A 5920-nucleotide genomic window follows, 5' to 3' on the forward strand; every position below is an offset into this window, starting at 1 on the left:
GAGAGAGAGAGAGAGAGAGAGAGAGAGAGAGAGAGCAAGAGAGAAAGAAACAGAAAAAGGCAGAGAGAAAGAAAGAAGAAAAAGAGTGGATGATGTCTCCTTCTGGAAATGACTTTTGCTGGTGACAAATTCAAAGAAAGCAGCTCTTTGGAACGAAAACGGTTTTGCAGATCAAATGCAGAGCTCATTGATTTAAATTGTGTGAAGAAACCAAAAAGCATGTATGTGTGTAGTTCTGAGGCTTAGCAGAAGGGCTGAGGAAGAAAAGAACTTGGATATTGTAAGCTTCTTGGGGAAAGAACTGAAGGTGTACTTCGGCCAGAATTCAGGAAGCAATCCAGCGTGTGAGGAATGTCATGGTACAGGCCGTGGGACAGGCTTTCCAAAGCAGTAGTTGCTGATTGTCCTTTGGGATCTTCTCTTTGGAGGATGAAGATGCCCAGGCTGCTCCCGTGGGCAGTGAGGGTAAGAACAGAGAGCAGCCATCCTGGCTTAGACTGCACTGTGGTTGAATGGTTGATAGAATCCTGTTTACCTGTTTGAAGATCCTTGCTTTTCAGAGCCCAGCATCTCCTGTTCCACGCTAATGTGTGGCTGGCAGCTTAGGAGAGAGCTGTGGGGTAATTGTTAAGAAGACAGACTCCAGACAATTTAAATGGGACAACTTTCATGCTGATATTGGGAAATCATCCCAAAGCAGTGCACAATTAAGGAATTAACAATAAATACCATTGCTTTCAGCCCAAGTCAGTGCTGAGTTTTCAGTACCACTTTGGGTGCATAGAAATAATAGGCTGTAGAAAAACAGTGTCAAAGCATCTCAAAGATGAAGCATATCCTAGAAAGCCAACAAAGTGTAATCTGAAAACTTCGCTCAGGATTTTCTTTGCTTGTGGTATTTTACAAACAAGCATCCAAACAAAGTGGTACTAGGAGCAGTTACTCCTTTGACTACTGGTGTCTTTCTAGTAAAGAGTCTTCCTATACGTCACAAGGTTTCAAAGAGGAATGAAAAGCTATCGGAGTGGTATCTTTGTATCATGACCACTGTCTGAGCCTCAGGTGGCTCTGTAAACCCAGATCCTGCTCAAATGGCCCATCTGCAAGGTTAATGCAGTCAGGTGAGGTCTGCTTTTGGCCTTTGCCTTCGGGTGGTAATACTTCCTCTGGGAAAAAGAAATAACTCATAGTATAATCTGCCAGGGCCACAACTTCTTCAGTATTTCAGGTTGTCCTTTCCAAAGTATAAGGTCAAGGAATAAATCTTCACTGCAGAATGTCATGAACGACATCAGCCAGAGCCTTTGTGAAAAAGAATTTGGTGTTGCACAGATATACAAAGGAAGGCATAAAATCCAGTCACAGCCTGTATATTAGCCTTGTCAGAAAGGAAAATGTAAGGAGAACCAAAGGCGTTTGCTTTCCTGTGGCCTTTGCATCGCTTCTGTTCTTTATAGTAGATAATGCCCAGGTAAATGAGAATAACCTTGGTTTGCAGCATATTCAAAGTCTGAAGGAGACTTCATTTGTGTGTGGTTCTTGTTCCCTTAATTTCTTGATCAGAAAGTGTTAGGATTTCTCCATTTTGTAATTTTTCTTTTTCAATTTTATTTTTGTAAAAAGAAAACAAACTATCTTTTCCCATTTTACATACCAATCCCACTTCCCACTCCCTCCCCTCCTCACAATTACCCCCCCCTCCATACACTCCTCAGAGAGGGTTAGGCACATTGCTCTGAGGAAGGACCAAGGCCCTCCTACTATATCTAGGCCGAGCAAGGTGTCCCTCTACAAAAAGCCAATACAAACAGTAGGGGTAAATCCTGGCCCCATTGCCAGTGACCCCACAGTCTGCCCCAGTCATTCAACTGTCACCCACATTCAGAGGGCCTAGTTTGGTCCTGTGCTTGTTCCTTCCCAGTCTGGCTGGTGATGGTGAGCTCCCATTAGCTCAGGTAGACTGTTTCAGTGGGTGTCTCCAATATGGTCTTGACCTCTTCGCTCATATTCTCACTCCTCCCACTCTTCAACTGAACTTTGGGAGCTCAGCCCAGTGCTCTGCTGTGGGTCTTTGCCTCTGCTTCCATCAGTTGCTGGATGAAAGTTCTATGGTGCCATTTAGATATGCATCAATCTAACTACAGGGCAAGGCCAGTTTAGGCATCCTCTCCACTATTGCTTAGGGTCTTCACTGGGGTCATCCTTGTGGATTCCTGGGAATTTCTCTATTGCCAGGTTTCTTGATAGCCCCATAATGGCTCACTCAATAAAGATATCTCTTTCCTTGCTTTCTGTCTCTGTCCTTCCCTCATCTCAAATATATTGTTCCCTCAAGTTCTCCTCCCTTCTCCCTTCTCCCCTCCTCCCCCATTATGATTTCCCTTTCCCCCCCACTCTCATGCTTCCAATTCTGTCAGGCAATCTTGTTTATTTCCCCTTCCCAAGTAGATTTATATATGTTTCTCTTAGGGTTCACCTTGTTATTTAGCTTCTCTAGGGTTATTGACAATAGGCTGGTTATCTTTTGTTTTACAGCTAGTATCCACTTATGAGTGAGTGCATATCATATTCATCTTTCTGGGACTGGGTTTCTTTACTCAGGATGGATGTTCCAGATAGAAGAGAAAGTGGAAAGTACCTTCAATGCCTGGGAACAGGAGACCACTTCCTAAATATAACACCAGTGGCACAGACACTGAGAGTAACAATAAATAAATGAGACCTCCTGAAACTGACAAGCTTCTGTAAAGCAAAGGGCATAGTCTATAAGACAAAAAGGCAGCCTACTGAATGGGAAAAGATCTTCACCAACCCCATCAGACAGAAGACTGTAGCAATGAGGGGGCCTGTTTGTTGGGGTTTCTGTCCTGCCTGGTACCCCACAGCTGGCAAGCCCCAAAGAAAATCACACAGAGAGTCTGCATTACTTATAAACTGATTGGCCCATCAGCTCAGGCTACTTATTAGCTCTTGTAGCTTATATTAACCCATTATTCTGATCTATGTTCACCATGTGGCTCAGTACTTTTCACAGCCAGAGCAGATCACATGTTGCTTCTTCAGAGTCTGGGCAGGAGTGGGAGGAATGGGCTTCCTCCTTTCCAGCATTCTCCTTTTCTCATCGCCCCGCTTCTACTTCCTGTCTGGTTGACCCACCTATACTTCCTGCCTGGCCAATCAGCGTTTTATTAAAATACATGATTAACAGAATATAGACAATTCTCCTGCACCAGAAGACTTATCTCCAAAATATATAACGAACTCAAGAAATTAGACACCAAAATTCCAAATAATCCAATTAAAAATCGGGTACAGATCTAAACAGAGAATCTTTTTTTAAAAAATATTTATTTATTTATTATGTATACAATATTCTGTCTGTGTGTATGCCTGAAGGCCAGAAGAGGGCGCTGGACCTCTTTACAGATGGGTGTGAGCCACCATGTGGTTGCTGGGAATTGAACTCAGGACTGAGCCATCTCTCCAGCCCCTAAACAGAGAATTCTAAACAGAAGAATCTCAAATGGCAGAAAGACACTTAAGGAAATGTTCAACATCCTTAGCCATCAGGGAAATGAAAATCAAACGACTCTGAGATTTCATCTTTCACCTGCCAGAAAGACTAAGATAAAAAACACCAACAATAGTTTATTCTGGGGAGGATGTGGAGTAAGGAAACACTCTTCCATTGCTGGTGGGAATGCAAACTTGTACAACCACTCTGGAAATCAGTATGGTGGTTTCTCAGAAAAAATACCTCAGGACCCAGAAATAGCACTCTTGGGCATATACTCAAAGGATGCTCAATCAAATGAACAAGGACATTCGTTCAACTATGTTTGCAGTAGCATCATTTGTAATAGCCAGAATCTGGAAACAACCTAGGTGCCCCTCAACCAAAGAATGGACAGAGAAAATGTGGTATATTTACACAATGGAGTACTACTTTGTGGTTAAAAAAAAAATGACATCTTGAAATTTGCATGCAGTGTGGATGGAACTAAGGTTTCTTCATTTTCAATTTTACTGAAAGTTTCTCAGTCTGCATGTTGTGACTTATTTATCCATTAGGAATTTGCACCCATTTGGCACCAAGACACCCTATAACCAGTGAATTTTGGCCTTGAGCTTATTTGCCAGAACCACTCGGATTTTATGTAGTTCCTCTAACTTTTGGTAAGTGAAAACAAATGGGAAAAACTGGCAATACAGATACAACACAATACAACACAATACAATAAAATACAATACAAAACAATGCACCTTGAGTGGCCATACGTTAGGAAAATTGCTGCGGTGGATACAAAGAAGACAGAAAGCTAAATAAGCCCAGCTCAGTGTGACATACAGGAAGAAAGAGTTCCAGAAATAAAGCTCAATTTACTTATTCCAGAAAGGCCTACCTCAGGAGCCAGGTCACAAGGGCAAGCCTATTTCAGAACAGGGATGAACTATTTCCAGTATCAAAGAAAGTCTCTGACAGTCTGTCTTTACAGTTTAGTGTCTCTTTCTCAGCGTAGGGCTTTGGTTGCTGGTGAGAAAATGGGTGGTTAAATCACGGTGAAGTTCTTCAGCTGAGTCCATCTATGAATTTAAGTAGTTTTCACGTGTATTTCAATAAAATGAGAAGACTTCTCTAAGCTCATTGTGAGGCTGGGCTCTGCTTTCATTGTAATGGTCAGCTCCCTCAGGAGCAGTGATTCTCAATCTGTGGGTCCTGACCCCTCTGGGGGACAAATGACCCTTACACAGGGATCAATAAAACCTTGGAAAAACACAGATATTTGCATTAAAATTCATAACCGCAGCAATATAACAGTTATAAAGTAGCAACAAAAGTAGTTTTATGTTTGGGGGTCACGACAACACGAGGAGCTGTGTTAAAGGACTGGAGCATTAGGAAGGTTGAGAACCACTGCTTTGTACCTTGTTTGTCTGACTGATGATTTCCATTTGAGTTTAATTTTTTTAGAATACGTATGTCTGAATGGCAAGAAGAGAACCCTTCATAAAAAGAAGTGTATCACTTTTATCAGACACAATGGGTGAAAACGGAACCTTCTGAGCTTATGCTGTCTCTATATAGCAGCAGAGAAAAGCCATTCCTTCTCCTAATTGAGCAACTTCTTAGATGCCACTCTGTGATACAAACTGCTTGGAGCTTAAGCGAGCCTCCAGCAGATTCAGTCAGTATTGCCAAACGAATGTACAAATGAATAACAATATAACCAAATCATGAAATGCTTTTTTTCTTGGCCTTTAATTCAAATATATTATAGCACACATGTGCTATTTGGATTCTTTTCACATGTAATTAAACTGCACAGAGAAAAAGCCTGGCAAAGGGAAGGTGAGGGAAGGGCCGATAAAAGAATGTGCAATTTCTCAGAGCATTTTATCAGCTTGCCACTATCCCCTCTGTATTTTGATAAGATGAAACAAGACTAGCATTTAAAGGTCTGGGGAAAGGCTTCATATAACCCAATAAATGTGTTATTAATTGTAGGAGCAGCATCTTGTTTTCAAACTATAGCTTATGGTGTTAAAAACACACTAATAATTTCTAACACTGTGCCGACAGTCACCTGCGGAGCTTTTCTGGTGGCTTTTGACCTGCCCTACATTGTTACTAGAGCCAATCTTACTAACAGGGTTGATGTCATACCAGCTTCTTTTTCTTTGCTGAATCTTTTCACAAAATTATTTAAAGACGCGTCTTTAACCACCCACACAGTGCCAAGCTGTTCCGTGAATGCCAGTCCTCTGCCATTAGGAGAATTGTCTTAGATAACGTCACACGACCTTTTGAGATGTTAATCTTTGTACTTTCTTATATGTGACCCTTCGTTTGTTCAGGTGCAGGTATTCCCACTGCCCCGAGGGGACCTAGATTTAGAGCAAAGAGGGAAGCTACAGTAGG

This window comes from Alexandromys fortis, unplaced genomic scaffold, assembly GCF_014885135.2.
Source record: "Alexandromys fortis isolate MF-2015 unplaced genomic scaffold, M_Fortis_MF-2015_v1.1 scaffold_211, whole genome shotgun sequence".
Lineage (NCBI taxonomy): Eukaryota > Metazoa > Chordata > Mammalia > Rodentia > Cricetidae > Alexandromys > Alexandromys fortis.